The sequence below is a fragment of the Hetaerina americana genome, unplaced genomic scaffold (genome assembly GCF_022747635.1).
Source record: "Hetaerina americana unplaced genomic scaffold, ioHetAmer1.1.p SCAF_31, whole genome shotgun sequence".
Lineage (NCBI taxonomy): Eukaryota > Metazoa > Arthropoda > Insecta > Odonata > Calopterygidae > Hetaerina > Hetaerina americana.
The window spans coordinates 4613213-4637545 of NW_027286886.1; the positions used below are offsets into that span (position 1 = coordinate 4613213).

A 24333-nucleotide genomic window follows, 5' to 3' on the forward strand; every position below is an offset into this window, starting at 1 on the left:
AGGGAAATAATAATCATCATCGCAACCAACCCCCGATCCGGTAGTCTCGGGTTACAGAATTCATTCCGCCGCAGGTTAAAGACCCGATCCGCAAGCTCAACCTCCCGATGCCCGACCCGCAGCGTCCCGGCTCCGCTCAGCAGACGCGGATGTCGGCGCATCGGGCAACCTCCCCGCTCTTCCCCCGGCACCCCATCCTACCACCCTAGCCCGCTCTCGGGGCGCCCCGCGCTCCGTGCTCGCTGGCTTTCCCTGGCACAGAAACTCGCCAACGTCGCCGCCCCCATCCCCATTCCCCCGCCACGCCGTACATCCATCACCCGCCTCGCCCCCCTCTAATGCCATCCCCACCACTCCCTGCTCGCCCCCCTCCTTTAGCCCCCCCCAGCCCGTCCGTCCCGCTCCTCGCCCCGCCCGTGCGGAGGGGTCGCGCGCGCGGCTTGAGACACTCGCTCCCCTCGAGCCGCCGTTCAGTCCGAGTCAGAGCAGAGTGCGTGAGGCGGTCGAGCGAGAGGCAGACTCCGAGGGAGAAAAAGAGCCGTGTGGGAAGTCAGACGCCGCAAGGAACACGCGAGCCAGGTCGTTGGGGCCGAGACACGCCGTCGGCTTCCCCGTGTCCGTCGTCACCCGCGGACCATTCTCCCCCTCCCCCCCTCAACCAACGCAGCACACGCCGCGCAACAGCGACCGACGGTCGACGCGCTCGGCCCCGTTCGACGCGTCTTCCCCTCGCGCCGCCGCAGCCAACACCTCCGAGAGCACACTTCCCTCCGACCCCACCGCGGTCGACCCGACCGACGCCCGCCGTCTCTCCGCGAGTACGACCGACGCACAGGTGAGTGTGTGTCTCTTCCTTCACCATCCCCCGACACGACCGCATACATCAGCACACTTCCTCTTCCCATGGCGATAAACAACGATCCTCCACCTTTCCCGAGCGTCGCGGACACGTGGGTAAGGGCCGCCACGACGCACGGGGACATTACCCGGAGGTGGTCCGGCAACGGCACGTCGACCACGGCGCGTCCCCGTTGATCTACTGGGTCCCCCTTTTGGTCAGTGGTCCTGAAACCTCCACCGCCGCACTGCCCTCCAGTTTCGCGTGACTATTATTTAATTTATTTCCCCCTTCAAGGCGAAGTGCCGAAGTCACGGGGCGGATGATATACGTTCCGCTCGCGGGAGCGCGTCATTCCCTCGCAACGCCCGAGGACCCCTTTCGCCCCAGCGTGAGATGCGGCTACCACCAGGGAAACTTGCGCCCCCCTGATCCGCTGGATTGTGCACGGACTTGCGATGTCGGCCGTGTGTACTCAAGTGTTTGCTGTTTGAAAAGCGTGCGGAAAATCCGAGGCGAGAGCGCCGCCCTAGGCGGCAGAAAGTGGAAACTGAACTACTCGCGTGTGGATTTCAGAATAGTATCGTACCTTAAATTTACTGCCTTATTGGTGGGCTGGTACTTAAAATGAAGTCCACGAAACGAAGGAAAGTGTTTAAGTAACGGCATTAATGTAACCATTAATCCTTTGCATGGGAATTAACTCAATAGGTAATATTTTGGCTACGAGGATTTTATTGGACTTCACAGTGAAACAAAAAGGCATTTGGCTCTTCTCACAATTATGTCTAAGTAATTAATACTTCTCTTCTGTTAGGAGGATGAAATCAGTGTACTCTCCCGAGCCTTGCTCGAAGCGCATAAGATGGAACATCTTTGTCTGCTCAACACCGGTAAAATGGAGGGCAAACGTTGTGTTAGCTACGTTTTTATCCTGAATGCTTGGATTACATTTAGGCAACTTATATTTTGTCAATGTGAGGCAAATGAGGATAATTTGAAGACGAATCTTGTACCTCATTACGCCACTGTGAATTGAATTTACTTTAGTTTTAACTGAAATTTGAACTGGAATGTCTTTGGCGGAGTCGCTTAAGCTAAATTATTTTGGCGAAAAATATTTAAAATATGATATATTTTGTCCCACTCCTTGAAACCGCGAACATTTGAAACTTTTTTGGCAACAATAAAAATTTTCAGTAACATTTTTATATGGATAAATGTAAAACAATATCGTGACGGGTAAATGTTACGGCGGTATTATAAAGCACCATGAAGTATTAGCGCTTGACCCAAATCTTATTTTGGCGTGAGGATATATTTGATTTTATCTGAAAATAGTGCGTTAAATTATAATGTTTTACCGCTTATTGTTTTGAAAGTATAAGTTCTCTTTTGCAAAGTGATTAACAGGTCATGTATTAAACTCAGAAAAGCTAATTATAAGCAAAAGTTGCATCAATAAGTTCATGAAATGAGTTTGGCGATATTATTATTAGACGATACAAATATTATCAGCCCGAAAAATATCATGTTACATTGTTATTTGGTATTTATAATATGTTGACGAGTGGTGAGACGAAAGCTAATGTGTTCGAGCGTTTCGCAGATGCTCATCATCTGCATGGCGAGCGTGGTCATGTAGGTTACCCATTTCCTTGGCTAGGATTGTAAAGTCTACAGTGCTGCCCCGCGCAAAACAATTCGCCATCCCTCGCGTGGAGGTGAGTTGGTCGGGGCAGGAGTATCTTGGCGCTAGGGCGACAATTGAGCTTCGAGGGCGGCTTGCAGAAAAGAACGCGAGAGTGAGCGAGAGTAAGTGGGAGAGGAAGATAGAGAGGGTGAGATAGAGAGGGGGGGACGTTGCGTAACACGCCCTCACCAGTCCCACCAACGGCCGCCTCTTTCGCCCACCCCGACACCTCCTCCCGTCCCTCTTCACCGCAAGGGCTCACGGGAAGGGTTATGAGGGGCGCGGTGGATTGGGGGCGGGAGGGAAAGAGGAGAAGAGTAATCATCATCGGTGGCTGGGAAAAGTGCATTCGCGGTTGCACTCTTTACCGCCCGTAACTCGGGGCCCGCGATTCATTTCCCGTTCCACCCAAAATACTACTCCTCCACCCCAAGACGCGGAGATCCATTCTCGGACCGCGACATCACGAGAAATAAAAAAGTGCGCAGAATGTGGGACGGCGTTGGTCCTCCCACATCACCACCTTCCCTAGTGTGCGTGTGTGTACCGCGAGGCCATCCCCACCTAAACATTCCATCCTCTACGGATCCTTTTTAAAAAAAAAGACCGAGCAGATATTCAACCCTCTCCGCCCCCCTAAATAATGTGCTCTTCTCCACCCCCTTGCCTCCCCGCCCCCACCACATCCAAACCCCCCGCAGAGTATCAGGGTCCCTTCTCCCCCTGTCCCATCACCACCCGAGCGATCGCCCCTCCCACCCAACCCCTCACCGTCTCTTCTCACATCCTCTCTCTCCTCTAATCGCGTGCCATCCCTCCCCCAATCTTCCCCCCGCTCCCCTCTTCCTCCCACATCCTGTCCCCGTCCGTTCCCTCCCCTCGCTCCATCTGCTTCCTCTCCTCCCTCCCCGTTTCTCCCTCTCTCCCATTCCCTCCCTCCATCCCCTCTCTCCCTCCCCCGCGATCCTCCCCAACCTCCACCCTCCCAACTTCCTCCTTCTCCTCACCCCCAGACGGTGAATACGTTTCTCAAAGCCGCTTACTGTCACTAACCTTAATGCGGCTCCTCAAGTGGTCCCATCCCGACCTCTCCCTCCGCCGGCCGACTTCTCCGCCTTCCCACATTCGCGCCTTCATTTGATGATACTAAGAGTGCTAATCTCGCATGGCCCGGGCATTCAAAATGCTTCAATCGCTCCCGCTTCCCGCGTCTCCCTCTCATCTCTTTCCGCCAACTCCCAGGCCACCCTGCCCCCATGGGTTCCTCCCACAACCAATCCTTCCCTCCCTCGCCCACCCGACCCTCTTGTCCCGCCCCGACTGGACCACGCCCCTCCCCCCGCACCCACCCCTCCCTCCCCCACTGGAACCCGCCCCATTTTTCTTCTCGCATCGCGTCCCTCCGCGAGGTTCACTCCCGAGATGCAAATCGGATGCGGAAGCGGTCGTCTTAATAATTGTCAGAGTTCGCTTCGGAGTTTTAATTACACCACTTTACGTCGCCAGGGGATCTGACCCGCCGATTTACGTTTTTTCTCCTTTTGTTGTCTCACACGTGCGAGGAAGTTCGCGAAAGATTCGCGCGTTCAGTTTCCCTTGCCCCCTCCGAAGAAAAGCTCTTTCTCTCTTCTCGTCAGTATCCGACATCTTATTTCGCCTGATCCTCGACCCTTTTTTTTGGCTACATGCCTTTTAATAACTTATGTGTTCATTGATGTTTCGCGTTTCTTATTGATTTTTTTGCAAATTCTTTCGCGGGAATCCTGGACGATGCTACGACTGCGGTACACGTTGACCATTTCCGACACCATCCATCCATTCACCCGCAATTACCAGTTTTAATGATAGCGGTGAGAGGTCATGAGAAGCGATCGATGTACTGATTTTGTTCATTAATTTTCGTCACTAATTGGGACTCCTATAAAAAAGAGGAGGTCCACACAAGCCTTTGGAAAATTATAGATATGAAGGATTACCAGGTTACAAGTACTCAGGTTATTCCTACTTACATACTTGTAAGCAGGGATAACTTAAGTAGTAATTCTAAGCAGCGAGTGTTTAAAATCCACTTGAAAATATCGATCAAATGAACATTGTGATTTGATATTCACTTCTGTTACCCTACGGACGAAAACTTATAAGCAAAAATCATTAATTAGCGGAATGTCTCCAGCAACAGATATCACCGGCTGAAGCGATTGATTCCTTTGTCGTCCCATAAAACGCTGCAGCGCTCGAAACACGGAGAATTGATTCAATTCGGTGTTGATATCTTACATCATCCATTTCACTATTGGAAAAACCTATTCTCAATGGGCGAGGATATGAAATATTGCGAAATTAGGCATGCTTAGAAATCACGCGGGTATGCCCCAATGCTCACCTGTGGCCTCAGGTCGCCCTTTGTCGGGTAATATGGGTCGAGCATCGTCTCATTCTTCCGCCCCTTCCGAAGGTTCCCCCCCCTGCCACTTGAACTCAATCTCCGCACTCATCGGCATGGAGTCCCCGCCGTCCGAGCTCTCCATCAGAGTCCACTCCGCGAGGCACGTGGAGGGAGAAGTCGCCACTCCGCGCAATCTGCCGACTGCCGAGGGAGGGAGAGAGGGGCGAGAGGGAGAGAAAGAAAGAGGGAAAGAAAGAGAGCACCGGTCCCCGGCCGGAGGCGCATCTCCGCCCGAGGGCGTGCAAATGTGCCGCCGTTCTCGATGCCGTTTTTGTAGGTATACCCTCTGGTGTGGGGACGGGAGGCCGGAGGTTATTGCTGGGAAAGGCCACCCGAGATGGTCCCCTTGCATCGTGGCGTCGGAATCATGCTCCAGAGCAGTTGACCCCTTTCCTTATCCGTCGTACGATTGAGTCGCTTTCGTGTCCCCCCCCCGCCCCCGCCGCTCCCTCCGGGCAGAGGGGAGTGGGATGATGGAAGCATCGTCTGCTCCGCTGACGCATTTCCTCCAAAGATGTCACGACGATCCGTGACGGTGTTAAATTATGTTCAGACAGGTGTCCCCTCCCAACTTCCATGCAAACGTTTTGTACGGGATTGAATTACATTTGGCACGGTGTGGGGATAGTTCAGTGCTTTATTTAAACCAGAAAAATATTATTGGTGGAATTTGCGTAAATATTTCTCAAGCTTATCTTCGACAAGCATTTTTAAGGGTGCTTCCAGAGCGTTTACCAACTTAGTTATTGTATTCAAATCATAAACTATATCCCACTGTCGGCGCTGACGTCGTGCGCAATTTTTTAAAAATGACTAGCGGCTCCTTTAATAACCAACAGAAGTAGGAATGAGTTGGCTCCAAGAATATTTTTCCTCTTATTTTTATATAGATAGTAAAGCAGAATCTTAATTCATACAAGACATAACTCATGCGTATTGTGTCAGGTTATAGTTCGTGGAAATTACATGGTGAAACAAAAGTTATAAAACACGACTATGTAAATTTTGATACTATAATGTTGCTTCAGCGACTTTTGGTAAGCTCATATTTTCATCGGAGGGTGAAATAATAGAAAATTGCGAATTTTTTTGATGTCGTGTTCCTAATTAGTATCGCAAATTTTCACAATCGCAATTTGAATCTTTTTCTTCCAATAAAATAACAATTTTCCACATTATGCGTCTGTTATAAATTAAAATTTTATAATCTCAATATGACCTATCTCATTTTAGTCTCCGAAATTAATTGACTAAAATTTATATTGACTGAAAGTTATATGTGGTATTCGTATTTTATTTAAAATTTTACAATTCTCTCGGTAACAATGCTGCACACATTGAGAGCCTTCAAGTCTTAGTATTAGCTTTGACTTTTCGTGTCTGACAAAAAGCTATCTCTGATCGTAAAAAAGCAATAGTTGTTGCCCTTATTGATGGATATGCCCTTTCATTGTTTCCGTAAATATTACTTTGAAAATTAATTCGATAGCGCTGATATAAACCTTGCTAATTGAGGTTCACAATGAATTTTACAGCATAGGCCTCAGAATGAACTCAAAAATGCATTACATTGCAACGGAAAATCAATTCTCGAGGTAGGATTCGAAAACGAGACCTTTTCGATAGATTCCCAGCGCGTTGGTTCCCTCGCTTTTCCGCTTCACTTCATCCATATCGTAGTCGTACGCGATAAGGCGAAGTTCGCCTAATCTGGTATCCGCGATTGACCTCCCCTCAACGGGTGCTAAGCTCCCTCATATTTGAAGGCAGAGTGCGAAAACTATTGCGGAACTTGAGGATTTTGTGGTCTATTTTAGATTCGGATCCAGATTGGCCTCCAGAATCTTTCGCCGTATTTTCATGTGTTTTCATGTGTTCATGCTACTTCGTGTGTGGGCAAGGATGACTTCTTGACTGCCGTTTTTATCACGGCGCTGTTAAGGGGCGCTAACATTCGAGTCCATTTAGAGTGGGCGTGTAATTGGAAGAAGAGTGAAACCCGGCGCTGTCGTAGCTAGCCCTCCCATTCCATTCTTTGGCGGCGTCGGCAAGGATTCCCCAGCAATTAGTGCAGTTGTCAGCGCCGTGAGAAGTCCTTGATAATGGAGGGAAAATAATCCAATTTTTTTCTCAGGGGCGACGGAACTAGAGCATCGTTGAGTCAACGTGGGATCGTAACGTGAGGGGGGTTTTCAGGCATTTGGCTGCCCGTATATTCACTGTGTTGTCATTCTTGGAGCGTGCGGCCTCAAAAATAGTTCCTGCTTTCCCTGGGACGGTCTCCTCGTCGCCTCGGATTGGCCCAAAGTGACGGATCGCCGCGCCGCTCCTCCGCCGCGATCACCGAGCGAACTCACTGCTGTGACCCCCGTGCGACCCGCGGCACCCCCCACCCCGTGCACCACACTCCCGACTCCATTCGCCCCCCCCCAAATGTGTCTTCTCGCACACAGAACGTTTGTCGCATCTTGAATGAGCAATTCCTTTTTTCCTCTCCGTCGAAGGTCGAGCATCGGACCATTCTCAAGATCTTCATAGGAAATGATTTCTCATGTTGTGGAGTTATCTGAAGAATTGAGGTATCACAGTGGGCTGAGCGTGGAACTGATCGACGATTACCGTGTTATAATCGATGGCAGTGCCTCTGAAAACCTCAGTTAAATCCAAATTGAATGATTTTAGGGTCTCCTACCCAGAGTGCGCAAATTTCGCAAGTATTACGTTCCGGAACTAATCTCATATATCAGCCCGGCCTCGAAACACCTGTTTGATATAAACTCAGACTTCTACTTTCCCATCCTATCGCTTTAATTGTTAATCGAATTCTATAAAAAATTGGTGGAATAAAGAAATTCTATTCCAAATGAGGGAACGACTTTCGAATAAGTCGGAGGTAAGATGTACTCTTTTAAAAGCAAAGTTTTTAAAAGCATAGACATTTCCAAGCATAATATTCGTCGAACTGAGATTCGTTCATGTTGTATCTTTCCATCTTTAAAATCTTAATGCAATTTTCATTAGATTAGACTAAATATTTGAACATTGAACCCGTGGATAAATCTGGGAAAAATACCGCCATGTCACAGAAGTTCACGATTGAATGATTAATGCTGTGAAAACTTTCACGTGTCCCGCGAAATGATATTCTATACTTTTATTTTATTACTTTGTACTTTTTATATACTTCATGAATGATATTCTATGCTTTTTTTATCCTATTCAAATTTTATAAAAATGCATAATATTTTGGAGGTAATTATACCGTAAAATGATTAACCTGGGGTTGAGTCTTTTCATTTTTTTACAAAAGATGTTTTTTTCCGAAGTGTGAGGGTTGCGTCCACGTCGGTGCAGCAAACTCCGATTCGTATATCCGACTCGTAGGAGAACTACTTCTTTGCGCGAAATTGGCAAACGAGCCGCCTCTTGCTCATCCTTGAAGCTTAATCGCTTCCGCCTGCACCTCTTCCGCCACATGTACAGTCGAACTGAGTGGGAAGGAATATTCGGCAGCCTCGTGTAAACGACATTTTACATTTAAGTAGACGCCATTATAGTTTTGGCACGATAAACCTCTTTGGTCTCAGTGAATGGGCCTACATTTAAGTGATCACTCATATGCCTTGTCCTTGGAGCTCACTTGCCCAGGGAAATAGTATTTTTAAATTCGGTGTGGACGAAGAGAGCAGCAAAAAAACTTGGTTGGAAAATTGCTCTCTGACTCCTCACCTCCGTTTTCTTGCCCGAGTTTAAATGCCTCTACGTAACCGTTCATTGAGACCGTCATTAAATCAGCTTCACTTCGGAGAATGCATCCCTCCTATTCCCCAAAGTCCTCCTCCTATCCCCGCCCCCGGCTCTCCTTAAAGCTCCTTTAAACAGCGGGAGACACGTGTTGCATCTATTCGCGAGAAGAGGGCATTCATGGGAGGCAAAAGATTGCGCCGCTGAGCGACATGGGAGCGCGCGGGAGCACCCCCTTCAATACCCCATCTCTCTCCCACGCCCTCCCCCCTCGATCCTAACCTCCAGCACCCTCAGGAAAGCAAAGAAACACTTAGCTTTCTTGTTCTTCGACACCGATTCCCATTCATCGCAGTCCCCGACGTGCGTTGCTTGCCCGCTCAGTCAGTCCCCGTATGAATCCATTTTATGTCGAAAATGGAAGGGCTCCCTGTGGTTGCACGGGGAGGCGAGATGGTGGAGTCGCCACTCGGGGGTGGAGGCAAACCCCGCCCGATGCTAGCGGGCGCTATAGGCCCGGGGGACGCAACCGAAATCGTCCCCGAGCACCCAAAACCAACCCCTTTCGGTCCCCCATCCCCCGCCGCCTCCCCCTCGTCTCCTCTCCCCCTTCTCCGCAGGGGGTCCCGAGCTCTCTTCTCCGAACCTCCCCTCTTTACCCCTCCATCCCCGGCTCATGCCTCCTCCGCCCCCACCCCCGTCTCCATCCCCCTTTCGCTTTCTCCCGGAGGACGTGGGGGGGGTGACAATGGCACGCAGCTAAAGACTCGTTGCGTAGCAACTCGCCCCCTCGCCACCCCCGCAACCCCCCACCCCGGTTCATCGATCGCGTGATGCTAAGATGCGATACCTTGCGAGGGAGATGATTGGAGCACTTTGACTGGGCCATTTCCTGAGCTCCTCCACATTTTCATGTTTCCCCCACGATCGCCTCGGACCCACTCCGGCCCCTCGACCACTTAGTACACGCAGCCAGCCACCCCTTCGATATCCCTCCTAGCCCTCCACGTGATTTTGCTCTCACCCCCGGCACCCGTCTCATCCGCACCTCCGCGTCTATTCGGCCGCGGTTATTCCGCCCCTCGCTCCGAACCATTGCCCGCGCGGGGGGTTTAAAATTAGCGCGGCGTGTCGTCGTCGACGCGCTCGCTCTCCATCCTCCGGATTCGAGCGTTTCCTCGGGCGGGAAATGGTCGCCATGGGAAAGGAAGGGGTAAAAGGAGGAGAAGGGGAGGGCGTAATGTTTGGCAGCCAATGTTTGGGTGGTAGTTAGCGAGATCAACGAAAACGTCGCCACAGACTTTCCATTTTTTTGCCAACGGCCTCCGGACTGATAATTGCGAGCGTTTTTTTTCATGGTTTTCCGTTCGTTTTAGCACGTCGCTATTCTTGGTTATTATAACGATAGCAACGAAGGGCCTCCACGGGATGATCCCAATCTTTGCGATGACTACTACTCAACCGCTGCTTCAAAATTTGTCGCGTGGGTTGATGTAATTCAATCCCGTTGAAGCGAGTTGAATTTTCAAAGAAATACTCATAATTGGAATTGCCACGCGTCACTAATGAAACTGTTGCTTTTGTGTTTGCATTATCTCGGAGATTCGTAGCCTCTCCTCCCTTATTATAAAAGAAACGGAATTTTCCGAATTCCCAATTGAGGTATCGATTTTTACAATTTGATGTCATACTCATTGTGGTTGTATTTTATGTTACGTGAAATTTGCGAAAGAAAGCGACCCGCTTCGTGAAATTTGGGAAAAGTTATAATATATTAGGCGATAATTGCAGGGTGTTCCCAAAGGGGTCATATTATATTTACCAATTTCTTAAAAATGAGAAAACCGGCCGAAACTTTTATTGATTTAATATAAAAGCAGATGCATATGTTATATGCAGGAATTTCAGTAAAATTGCCATTTTTCGTGTCTTTATACTCTTGCCATCACTGTCAGTTTTAGTATGAACACATTAATGCATCAATGTTGGATCCAGCCCACTTTCTTTCCAGTAAGAGTTGGAAAATTATTGCTGTGAAGCTTAGGGAAGCGTTATCGATGGATGGAAAACTGTTGTACCTTCGAAGAAGTATTTACAGCTTCACTCATAGCTAAAATATTTGGCGTCAGGCCTTTACCCTTGGAGTAGTTTTCTGCGCTAAACTCAGCGATTACAATGTTCCATAAATGTGTCATGAAACAAATTCCGACGCATTGAAAAAATGCAGTCTTTGAAACTTGAATGAACGGCACCATAGCACTTAGTAAAACCCTTTTCCAGAAATTTCTTTACATATCCCCGCGCTAACGATCCGCAATTCCGCCCGTAGGGGCATCCTGGGTATGGAAGTGAACGGCAGCATCCAACATTCAAAAAATCAATCCCTGGTTTTTGGTTGTGAAGTGCTATTCAAATACAGGCGTGGCAAACTGCTGAAATCACTCTCCTGGGTCCTCCGTCCCCTGTTATCCCTTATGACCGGGGTGAAAGGGGAATTGGTTGAGTTGAACGTGTCCTTGAAGTAGTCTTAAGTGGCCTTTAGCTATGATTTGGGCGAGAATATGTAACTCCTATATTTAATCTCCTATTGCGCTTTGCGAACTCACTTTAATTCACAAATATTTCGCATGAAACAGTATAATTTTATTCTCAATACGCAATTAACTTGGTTAATAAGGTTTCATAGGTTTCCAGATACTCGCTTTGATAGCCAAATTCCCTCCGTGCATAATATGAATTCGGAAGGAAGAAATGCACAAATATTGGAATCTTAATTGTAGTGCACTATTATTACAATTATCGGCTCATTAACCTGACAACATTTCGCTTTCCGCGTTATTATGCCTGTGTTGTGTTTTATTTATGCATACTGTATTTATTTTATTTTACCAATAATATATTTATTTATATTTATTACCCGTTATATTTATTACCCGTTGGACTCAAAATATTTAGGTGCATGTATTCAATCTCAAATTGATATATTTTTGCCAACGTCTTAATCGGGTCCCAAAAATAGAATCGGGGGGAAGGACCAAACCTTCGACCTGTATGAAAGGGTCAATTATTACATTGATACGTCCATGGAAGAGTTGATCAATCAAATTTTCAGCTGCAAGTGAACTACATACATACTATGATTGTTAACCTCAGGTAAAGATTAAATTTCCATTTGCGCTGAGCGGGAGTAAAATCTCCCCTTGCGCGAAGCATTTTCGAGGGATACGCGGAAGGGTAACCGCGACGTGGTTGCGAAGTGCCTACTATTATGGGTGATGATCTTTCTATTTACATAGAGTGCCCGCCATTACCATGTTTTGTTTGACCACCTATGTAATTGGGAGGGTGAAAGGGGTCTTTTAATTACACACACACGCTCAAACACGCGCACACTTTAGAGCGAAATAGATAATTTCAGAGCATCAATAATCTCGTCGCGAGTGAAAACTCTCCCGTTACCCATTACCACTCATCACATCTCTCTTCAGTGCGCTTTGGGGACTGCGGAGGTGCGGGGCGTTCACGCGGGTTTTTTTTCGTTTCGTGTCTGTGTTGGGGTCGTGAAAAGGTGGCGAAGTAATGATGAGCATTCCCTCGGGTTAAGGGGAGGGGATCGACGGGCGTGTGTTAGTGTTTGCGCGTATGGGGGAGTGAGGAACTGGGGGACGCGGGGATACCCGAGGATGGGGGGTGAGAGAAGGTGGAGGGTTTACCCGAGGGGTCTCGATTCGGCCGGGGCGCGCACAGTTAATGGAATTGATTAATGTGTGCTCACGAACTGCAGCCAGCATCTTTGTTGCTATGGGAGATTAATGTTTTTGTCTCTCGCCTCGCTATTGGCGGATTCTTCGCTCAAAGTAATTACAAAACCTACCCTCCCTGTATTTTTTATTCCCTGGAGGAACCCTTTGTTTCGCAGCTTTTGATTCGAGAGTTGTATGAACTCCACGGATTGAACGTCTTGAATTTTTATTAAAGGAGAACGGAGGAAATCTCGCGACTCCTTGTTTAAAGTGTTTCCGTCCTAAAGTTTTGGGTACTCATTTTATTGATCCTTGGTTTAATCCTGGTTATCCTTTTCTAGTTATCCTGGACTACTTGTTTTATTCTATTTGTCATCGTGGATACCCATGGAAAAAAGTAATTAACCACCTAGGAAGCAGAGTTATATTTAGGATTGATATTTAACAATTTGTTCAATCATTCCATCAGCATATCTGTAGAAATTTTAGTGCCTTTTCTATGACATGCAAAATAGAGGTAGAAGATGGTCTTTACCAGGGTCGTGAAGTCGGGGTTTGAATGAAAGTGGCTTCTTTCTCTCGGTTCACTTTCTTTGAGTTGGAGATGGTATCGGTGGCAAGGGTCCATATTTAATATATGTATCATCAAAATTTTCATTAGACAGTGGTTTGTTTCAATAATTAATCATATCAACTTAATCTAAATACTCAATCAACAAAATTTAATCTTTAGCATGTTTAATGGGTATTTGTCTTACGGCTGTTAGTCTAGATCAACATCATTTGATTTTGCGGTTGAGTGCTCATTAGGAACAAAAGGCCGCTCGCTCGTATGGACAACATTTTATTACTTTGTATTAATTAAAGTTTGTTAGGAGTTTTACTTTTAAAATAGGTAACACAATAATTATCCAGAATTCAAAATATTTTCCTGGTTTTATAGACTTGGTATTTACATTTAATTGTAAAATTACTGTTTGAAGTCGTTCTAATTATATCCACTTAAGTTTTTGTAATTTTGGCTATCGTCTCTGCAGCTGGAGTTATGTTGTCTCCTCAATTCACAGCGTTACTTTATAAATTCCCTGAGTCGTTTTTAGCGTTGCTTGGGATGAAATTTCGTGTTGATGCGGGCCTTACGTCGCAGCATGCTGCGCATCACAGCGAGTCATCGTTAACACGGTCTCGTTTAGTACTAAACCTTGACTGAAGTATGAGCAAAACTTGTTACTCCCCCTGCAAAGTATCATTAAATGGAAAATTCATGTCTCTCGAAATTGTTTACTGCGAATCAGGGAATGGTTCTGGTCCTTTCCATTTCGTGACCACGTATATTATTTAACTGTCAGCTAATGTATAAGATTGACTTAAATGTCCCTGCAATATTTTATAATTTAGTTGTTATTGAAATACTAATTTTCGTAAATTCAATTTCCCAAAGAATATAGAATCCTAGAAGAATCGATAAGTTTATCTAAATAATACATTTCCGCATTCTTTACTAGAGTACTTCAGGGTGATTATTTTTGTATCATATTCCAGTATTAATTGGCAATTCTGACTCACAAATATTTCTGTAAAGGGATCAAGGAATAATCATATGAAATGTAGGGACGATTACAGTTAATTCGCTTAATAACTACTCAACTGAAATTCAGCGCGAGAAAGTTTGATCGTTTTGTGCAGGAAATATAAAAACAAATCAATCGAGATTAGATTAATAAAAATAAACATTGAACATTTTTCTGAAAACCATAGAAAAGTAAACATAATAGGACTCATTAGCTGAATTATTTCCAACCGTGCAGTGATGACAGCCATGCGTATCATAACGGTAGTTTTTATCAGATGTATTCATATTTGGCATCATTTCATTTAATTACTTCCTATTTGCGTAAATTACCTTGCCTTGAAATACGATCGATTTTTGTAAATAGTACTATTATTAAACGAGTGATTTCCGCGACAACGGTTTGTGAAATTCTAGTGTAAATAGCTATGTAATTAAAGGAAAAATTGAAAAAAATATATTTTTTACATGACTGAACAGGAACGAATTGTAAAGTTACAAGCGGAGGAGAGGATAGGATCATTTCCTTCGCTGCCAGAACAAATAGATATTAGCGTAAATTGAGTTGCAGGTCGAAAATGTTTTTGATTGCCTGAAACTTTCATTTTTTTCTCTCACACACCGTCAGCGTTCGAAACTTGAGAATGTTTCTAACACTCTCCCGTTGGAGGGTAACGCTGGAATCTTCATAAAAACGTCACCCCACCGATACCTTAACAAGGAAGAACCGACTACTAATGCCTACGTTATGCCGTTTGTCTCTTTTCAGTCCACATTTGGGTCTTTCGTGGATTTCAAAACTTATTATGAACGGTGTTTCCAGAGCCAGGTTACCATTCGGGTTGACATCGAAAGAATGACTTCAGGCACAGCGTATGTGCCAGCGTCCAATTTTGAGTTCTCCTTCTCTTGGAACGTTCCCCACTTTAATAGCATCTGAGGCAGTCGAGTGGCGCCAAAATCTCACAAAGGATGAGTTACAATGACTCATGAGTATACTGCAAGTGTTTGCTTCCGTGATATGTGAAAAATGTCAAGGATTCATTTGCATACCGAACTGAATGCTCTGCTACCCCGCTGATTCACATACTCGGGTGTGGTATTCGAATTTTTTGGGTTTCCTCAAGCCTCTGTCTCCTTTTGTTTGTGGTATTTTTTTGCAATCGCGCGATAGTTAGCTTCAGTATGGTGACTTAACAAGATAACATTTGGGATAAAATAATTTAACTTTATTATTTGTTTTGATTTATAACAAATTTTATCTCTGCATGTTCCTAGGCGTCATTAGAATTTTCTAAGAACTATTTTATTCTCATCGCGTGCTAGAGAGAGAGAGGTTCACGATGTATTGAATGTGTTAGATAACTAGAGAATGAAAATCGTAGGTGGTTTTCACATACCGCCATTTTGGCAGTTTCAAGATTCTCTTATAACTATTATCAAAGATTATCGGGATATTCCTTGTCTTACAAAGGATGCATTGTTTTTTGTTTCTCCCTTTGGAGTGGGCGCGGAGTAATGTAAACTAGCGTGAGTAACGTGAAAGGCTAATGCCGCGAGCGCCAAGGTTGACCCCCGTACGCCTCTGTGAATCGAAACGCTAGTCGTAATTTACAAACAAACGTCAAAGATGGAAGGACAATTCAGCATGTACAAATCCAGCCCCCCCTTCCAAGTGCTTAGTTCGGGGCGTGTGCTCCACCGCCCTGGCTACCGTGGGAGCGGTGGCCCAACAGAGGGGGAGACCTCTCCCTCCTCCGCGGGATCTCTCCTTCGCCCTGCGACCCTTCCCCCTTCGAGCGACCGCGAAAGAATTACGTAACCACCCCTTCACTCCTTTGTCGAGCGGCTAGATCACTTCTCCCCCGTTGAAATAGTTAGGCAATAGGAGGCATTGGCAGACCAAACGGCGACACTTCTTCTGGTGGCCATGATAACCCTAAATCACCAAAGAAAAGCGGACTTCGAGGTCTCTTCATCGTAAATGGAGCGCGTAATAATATCTTGGCGACTAATTGGGGGAAACAAGTTGTCTTAGAAGTCAGTTGAGTCTGGAGAATTAATTGTACGAATTTTCCTAGCATGTAATATCAATCCGCCTACTGCATTCCTTCCGATGGAAGTATGATGAGATATGAGATGAGTAAATCCGTAAATAAATGAACGCACTTTGCAACTTACCAAGTCTGAGATAGAGTCTTATAGTAGATCCGTTGTTACCGGAGAAATGCGACGGCAATAGTCACAAAATCTATTGAACAAAAGGCCCTGCGATTGAGGCTCTAGTCTTTTTCTTACGTCACCCTGGACTTACTCTCTGAATCCGCTAATAAATGTGCAATTCCCATGAGTCAGCGCTATGAATTATTTGAGGAGGCTTGATCTTATCTGCAGGTGTCAGGTTGTCGCTTTAGTTAATGTATTAATGATGAGTGCTGACAATAAATGTAACACCAATTCATGGGTATTTCGGAAACGACAGGTATGATATGATTTTTAACCTGTTTGAGAGTCTAATAAATATTTGGAAGGGATCAGGGTGGTGCGGTGGCTGCCGTACTGGCTTCCCCCCCAGAGGGCTCGGGTTTGAATCCCGGAGGCAGATATTTTTCAGTGGTATCCCGAGGTGATTTGTGGAGAGCCCTTTGAGTGAGTACGCCGTTAGGCTGTGGATCCCTTGGCGCCTTTCATTTAGAGTAGGCTAATGCCGACGCCGGGTTTCTCTCCACCCTTCCTTTTCTATCCATCCCTAATGGCGCAAATGGCCTCAGCTGTCAAGGTCTCGCCTTCCCTAAAACTACTTAGAAATGTTTGGAACGTGGTCCTAAATCTATGTTGAACTAGTTCTGAGTCGCCAAAATTTGTATATTTGTCATTTCCCCTGTTTTTTTCATAAATTAATTTATACTACTGAAATAAAACCGGTAGTTGATAGTGTGTAAACACTATCAAAACTTATATAACCGGCTAACAGATAACAACCCACAATTCTTCTGGTGGTATTCCGCAACTGCATGTATTCATTCTTAGATTTTCGAAGTAAATTCCTATGAAAACCAATACATAAGACCATTTTTTATCATCGCCATTTGATATGAGTTCACTTTTACCGGATATCTCGATGCAGCCTCCCAAAGTTTTACCAGTAAATTAATAAAGTACAATGCCAAATCACTTCCTGATGATTGTGGACAAGAAATAGATAAGACAAATTTGTTGTAATTTGAATGCCCTTCAATGTAATTACACGGTCAGTGAAACTGACGTGAATCTTTTGGAAATGTATTCCAAACGATGGTTCACTCAATTGTAAAAAATATATGAATGTATTTGTCTTTTTAAAGGGCTATTGGTTATATAGCCAGGAATAGTATAGATTTCAATGGACATCAACGGGAAACGTTTAATTATGAAATTGATATAGTAGAGCTTTCATCAGGACTGGACCTTTTCTTTAAGTTTCTCAAATGTTAAACTAATTTGAAGGATTTGTGGATGATTTATAATTGAAGCATTTATTTGGATAACTCGGTGTCGTACTAGCCCTGGTATTGACTGAAGCTGTGAGATAAAATCATTTTGTGGCACAAATCAGTTAATTTTCTTTGATTAAAATTAAATTTGGATATATTTTATTATGCTAATATTATAGAACCAGAGTTTGCCTGTTGACAATGCGACTCTCTTTGCCGGAGGAAAAACCTATAAGTTAGGGAATGAAGAAATGTGAAAATAAGTGACAATTGTTTATTTGAAAACATGTGATTCAAATTGAGGTTTTGTGAGAAATAGGTTTATGGTTTTATGCATTGCATATGCAATGTTAATGAGCAGTGTGAGAAGTATATGTATATAGATTTATCCAGTGTATACACGCTTTCTTAAATGTCTAATCTTCCAATCGCAATTTGTTGCTCGGTGGCATGTATACTTGAATAATAACCAAGTTCGTCGGTTCTGTTTTTATCTCTACTAGTAATATTCTATCCGTTACCTCTTCTATGTTGACCACGCTTCTTCCTACCTCTTTATTTAATACTACGGCAACCCCTCGTTGGCTCTCGTCCCCGCCGCTGTATATTAAACTACAGGGTTCGTCCGGAAAATAAGTGTACTGATTTTTTCCCGCCGCTCCAGGCGCGCCCAGCACCGCTCTGACGGGCTGCGATTGGAAGGGGGTATGTTGGCAAGCGACGCTGAAAAAGGCAGTCGGCTCTGAGCTGTGGTGTAGTGAGGAGCTCTGTTAACGCGAATCTCCACGCTCGACCCACGTCACGGAACGCGATGCCGAAGTTTTTGGAGCCGCGTTATTCCATCAAATTTGCGGTAAAGCTTGGGAAATCGTCTACCGAAACTGTCGGTATGATTAACCAGGCTTACGGGGAGTCAGCCATGTCCAGAAACATGATCTTTCGGTGGCACAAGATGTTCGGGGAGGGCAGAGAAGAGGTCGACGACGAGCCACGGCCTGGACGCCCATCAACGACACCCACCGACGAAAATGTGCGAAAAGTTCGCGATGTACTGAACTCTGATCGTCGTCTTAGTTTTCGGATGATAGCAGAGCAGTGTAATGTGCCAAAAACAATAGTGCACGAGATTATTAGGGAGCAATTACAGATGCGAAAAATTTGTGCAAAGTTGGTGCCGAAAGTGCTCAGTGATGATCAAAGACTCGATCGTTTGGAAATCGCGACACAACTTGCGGATCACTGCAAAAATGGTCCACATATTTTAGAGAACGTTGTTTCGTGTGACGAGACGTGGATCTTTGAGTACGACCCTGAGTCGAAGAGACCAAGTGCGGAGTGGCACAACCCATCATCACCCCGTCAAAAGAAAGCTCGCATGAGCAAATCTCGGATCAAGGCGATGCTCATTGTCTTTTTTGACAAAAGGGGAGTCGTCCACTACGAATTTGTACCTGAACGACAAACTGTAAATGCTGCATTTTACGTCCAAGTCCTCGACAGGCTTCGAAAACGAGTCGCCCGCGTCCGGCCAGCGATCAAAAACATTTGGCGGCTGCATCACGACAATGCGCCGTCTCGCACCGCGCTTGTCGTGTCGGACTTCTTGGCCAACCACGGCGTGGCAACGCTGCCGCACCCGCCCTACAGCCCGGACTTGGCACCACCGGACTTCTTTCTGTTCCCGAAGATTAAGAGGAGTTTGAAAGGAACGCGATACGGGACTTTGGACGCCGTCAAAGAGGCCGTGACGACGTGTCTTCGAGAGGTTCCCGATGATGCCTTCGCGGGAGCGTTCCAGGAATGGGAACGCCGCTGGAACAAGTGTATCGACTCACAAGTGTCCTATTTTGAGGAATATTAGCTTAAGATATGTAAAAGTGTAATAAATTTTTTTTCCTGAGCTCAGTACACTTATTTTCCGGACGAACCTTGTAGCTCCCTGTTCGTGGCGAACGCCGTTCTGAGCTCTGGATCTACAGGGTTCGTCCGGAAAATAAGTGTACTGAGCTCAGGAAAAAAAATGTATTACACTTTTACATATCTTAAGCTAATATTCCTCAAAATAGGACCCTTGTGAGTCGATACACTTGTTCCAGCGGCGTTCCCATTCCTGGAACGCTCCCGCGAAGGCATCATCGGGAACCTCTCGAAGACTCGTCGTCGACCTCTTCTCTGCCCTCCACGAACATCTTGTGCCACCGAAAGATCATGTTTCTGGACATGGCTGACTCCCTGTAAGCCTGGTTAATCATACCGACAGTTTCGGTAGACGATTTCCCAAGCTTTACCGCAAATTTGATGGAATAACGCTGCTGCCTATATAGAGCTTCACCCATCTTATGCTAGTTGCATCCGAGATTAGCGAAAGCATTTATTGAAGCCAATTTATTTCCTGTAAAAGAAAAATCTTCCTTCAGCTTCCCTTCTGCGATCGGTGGGATTTGATATTCTTCTTTTTAATGCTCATGTAATCTCCCTGAAAGGCTTAATTATTTGCCTATTCGGAGACCTGAATGCTTTCTCTTTTCAGTTCAATAATGGAAATGTCATCTGCGAGACCATTTGCTACCTTATTTCCCCGTTTACCTTCGATGCCCATTCCATGAACTTCATAGCATTCTCTTTCAAGTACATTTTAGTAGTGCTGGTGGGAGATTATATTTTTGTGTAGCTTCTTTGTTTACGAAGGAGTCTATACTTTTTACCCTCCATTCACCTCGTGGCATATTTTCTCTCTTAGATTATTTATTTTATTTTAATTAGTGTTTCATTACATAATAAGATACTAATGTTTAATTTATTCATCGTATTGCGACATCGTCAGTTACCTCACTCATCGCTTCCTCATAGGGTTGTAGTTGTTCTCTTGTAGATTATTATGCTGCTGGCGTGCAGTTCAGCAATTTTAGAATCCTTCCCTTCTCGACGTTCTCGTGGAATTCTCCTCCCCAAGAATGCACCGCAAAATTGGCTGTTTGGTGGCTTTCAGTTTTAATATTTACTCGATTCCTTTCAGTATCCAAAGGGCAGGTATGCCTTCAATTAAGAGTTGCTTTTTAAATTAATTATAATATATGCATTTCCAGTAAGAACATCTATACTTGGTAATTAAAACCTCAACTTCCTTTGGGGTTTTGTAACTATTGCACTTGACAGCGGATGTAGATGTAGATGTCCCCGCTTCCTCTCACCGTACACCTTTAATTTTATATCTTATTATACACTCCGCGTCGCGTGGCCATTCATCCTTCCGATCCTTCGTAATTGATCCCTCGGATCCAGTCAAGTACGATGGACCGGGAGGTCTGAGCCTTGGATGTGTGCAGACATCGAGGGATCCGGGTTTGAATCCCGGTCAAGGCGAATGATTTTCAAATTTTGAAATGGTTGCATTGTAGTTTTATTTCACCCTGGGAAAAGGTAGCAACAAAACTCATAGGTGAACGATCGGAGAGGAGAGTCAAACAGTCTTTCGATGAAGAGCAAAAAGGGGTTTAGGACTGTGAGGGGAGCGAATGATGCCATAACAGTTCATTAAGTATCGATACGTTACGAATATGAAATTTTTTAGTTCTGTTTTCCGATATAATTTTGCATTTTTGATTTAAAAAGTTATTCAATAGAGTATAGTGGACCAAGGTAATTAAAGTATGATAAATATAAAATATAAAACTAAACTAAACATATTATAGGTAATGGCTGGGTGTTTAATTAGAGTACTATAGATACCAGAGTAAAAGTTTTAAGTATCGGATTAAGAAGGCAATGTTAAAGGAAGGCATGAGAACAATAAGAGCTGGCCGTTATCATATTAGATTATTTACTTTAATGACAAGAAAATGCAAATGAGAAGCTGGGGATGAGCCAAAAATAGGGATGAATATAGGCAGGGAGCTAAAGTGAGATATGTTTGTTGATGAGAATTGCTGTCTTTATGGAGCGCATTTCTTCATCGACCGATTCCTTGGTTTGAGGTGAAGATAAGTCAGTAATAAGGAAACGAACGAGATTCTCGAGGAAGCGGAAGTCTATGTTAATCATCAACGCAATAGGTTATAAATTATAAAACATAGAGAAATATATTATGCTCGTGGAGTAATTTGAAAGGAGAATGGGCGTGGAGGTGGGGACGTTGGGAGAAAACGCACATGAAATAGTAAGCATCTAGGAGATGATTTGATCAGAGTAAATACATGCAGGAACAAAATAAAGACTTTAATTTGGGTAAAGTTTAAAATTTAAAAATAGATTTTGATTATTTATCATGAAATTGATTTAATCCATTAACAGTAAGCATTTATGAGGCTCTGAGCAAACCGTCTGTAATGGGGGCGCTGAGCAAACTTGGTCTTAGTGGGAAGGGGGCGGGAGAAGATGAGAGGCACGGTAAGCGCAATGCGAGGCGTAATGCACATAGCAAACATAATAAAAAGCCCTGCTTGCGTTCGCTCGTTGACTCACTCGGTTGCCTTGAATGGGAGGAGAACACTGGGGAAATTACAGCAGTTGTGAAGGCCTATATACAAGCCCGCATTACGCTTCATCAGGATTCTATTGTGTCCCTTTTTGCAGCCTTTCAAAGAAATGGCGGACGGAAACAAAATTGCGCGCCCCATCGGACAGAGCGCCATCAATCGGAAACCGAATTGGACATAATTCAGCTTCCCATAGATGGCCTTAAGAAGTTGATTGATTGTAGTAAAAATTGGTTAAAAGTATAGAATTTGGGGGTTATTCTTAGTCAGCGGGATTAAATGGGTTCAAATTAAATGAGTTGTGACGGTGAATTAACAAATTCGGAAAGATAGATACTCGTTTTAATTAACCGAATGTGTCCGCGTATATACCCGCAGTAGAGTAAAGATAAAACCCAGGTAGCATGGAGGCTATATAATATTTATGTATTCGATCATAAACTGGAGGAAGTTTTTTATGCATATATATATATATATATATATATATATATATATATATATATATATATATATATATATATATATATATATGTGTGTGTGTGTGTATACATATATTATATATCTGGAAGGAAAGTCTAACGAATGTGAATAATAATTTAAATGGAAAGGCGAGTTGGCAATAGCGAACAAAAACCTAGATAAACTTGGAACTTACACATTTTCCAAATTTTCGGTGGCCAAACCACATTTCTCTTTTTCATTTGTTAGTGTATTTCTGTATTTTAGTTTGCTGGAGCTCTCTCGATTATCCATTTAAATTATATATATATATATATATATATATATATATATCTCCTTTTGTTATATATATATGTATAATATATATTCCAAAGAATTATTTCTAATGGCTAAGTATCATCGAACTTTCCTTCCATTTTTCATATCTCCATCACGTGGATCTAAAGTGCGTTCAATTTTGAACTTTTTTCTCAGGTGACTTCATAAAGTTCTGTCCGTAACTTCCAATGTTTAGGTTTCTTTCCTGCCTGTTTTAAGAAATGTTCAAATAAAACATTCTCTGAATTTTATTCCTTTATTCTCAGTTGCAATTTAGTCGCTGAATTAGCTGTTCTCTTTAATTTAAAATTTGCTATTTAAATCAATGCATTCCGTACAGTGAATCTCAGTGGACTTTCTTTTTCCCTTATATTTTTCCGGCTTCCAAGATTCAGTTTTGTTTATTTTTAAAAATGTATCTTCTATTGATCTCTTTCTATTTTTATCTTTCAAAGCTTCATCTCTTTTCCTTTAAAAGACCAGCATCTTTTTTTGCTACTTCCACGAGATAGCGATTTTTTATTCTCCTTTTCTTTATGGTTTGTTGATTCCTCGCTATTATATATTTGTGATAACAGTCGATTTTCAATCAGTTCTCTTCACACAATCTTTAACATTCTTTGAAACTGTACATTATGCTAGAATTCAATAAACTTTATTCAATTTTCCTTTACTTTTTTCTATTTATTATTCTGTTTTTCATTCCGTTCAGGTTTAAAAATAGTTCTTTCTAAAAGCCAATACGAGTAGAATTTATTTATTCTTCCTTCGCTCTAATGTTGTTACTTTACCCATATTTCCCTCTCAGATCTCTTCAAGTTCCAGTCTCTTAGTTTTTATTTTATTATGGAGACTCTTTGACTCTTTTTAATTTGTTTATCCCTTCCCCTCACCATTCGTAGAAAACCTATATTTTCTCATCGTCATAGTTATCACAGTTTAAAAAGTGCCTAATCACAATTTTATTTTCTATAATACTTCAGTTGTAACCATAATTTTTCTTTTTTGAATCGCAGAACATTTTCATTCACTCGATAGCTCTCCAGCAGAATAATTTCTACACCCCATTTCTTTTTCAAGATCCTGTGTACGGGCATATCGGTAGTTCTTGCTGCAGAATTTTCATATGGACCGTATGATTTCAACGGATCCTAAAATCCGTGTGGCACATCTTTGAATTTTCATTTTCAAGTATGCCATGCAGTCACAGCTTCTAAAAGGTATAATATTCAAAGCAGTGAACCTCCATTTCTTTAACTGCAGTAATCTGTAGATTATCTCTCGCCAGAGGATATGAAGTTAGTCATAGTCTGTTTCTGGATTATGTTTCGAATGAATTCCGCCAGACCTATTATCAAACATGAATTGGGAGTGAGCTACTCCACTAAGGTTACAACTTCCCATGCCCTGCCGCGTAGTTTTACTAAAGCTTTTCGAGTAATTGTTAAATCTCCGACAGGAATTACCAACTAATAAATCTATACCAACCAAGTTGATATCCACCTTCAATCATGTTAACAATGGCTCCTGCACCCTCGTTCGATTTCCTGTCATTCTATTAGTTATATTGCTTG

General features: G+C 43.8%; 1 protein-coding gene across 1 annotated transcript in view; it reads left to right on the forward strand.

Annotated features, from left to right (window-relative positions):
- Positions 1 to 463: 463 nt before the first annotated feature.
- Eaat1 (Excitatory amino acid transporter 1) overlaps positions 464 to 24333 on the forward strand; it is a 214814-nt gene continuing 190944 nt past the window's right edge. The window contains exon 1 of the mRNA XM_071589013.1: positions 464 to 835. The gene's annotated coding sequence lies outside the window, so the exon portion shown is untranslated. The remainder of the gene's footprint in view (positions 836 to 24333) is intronic.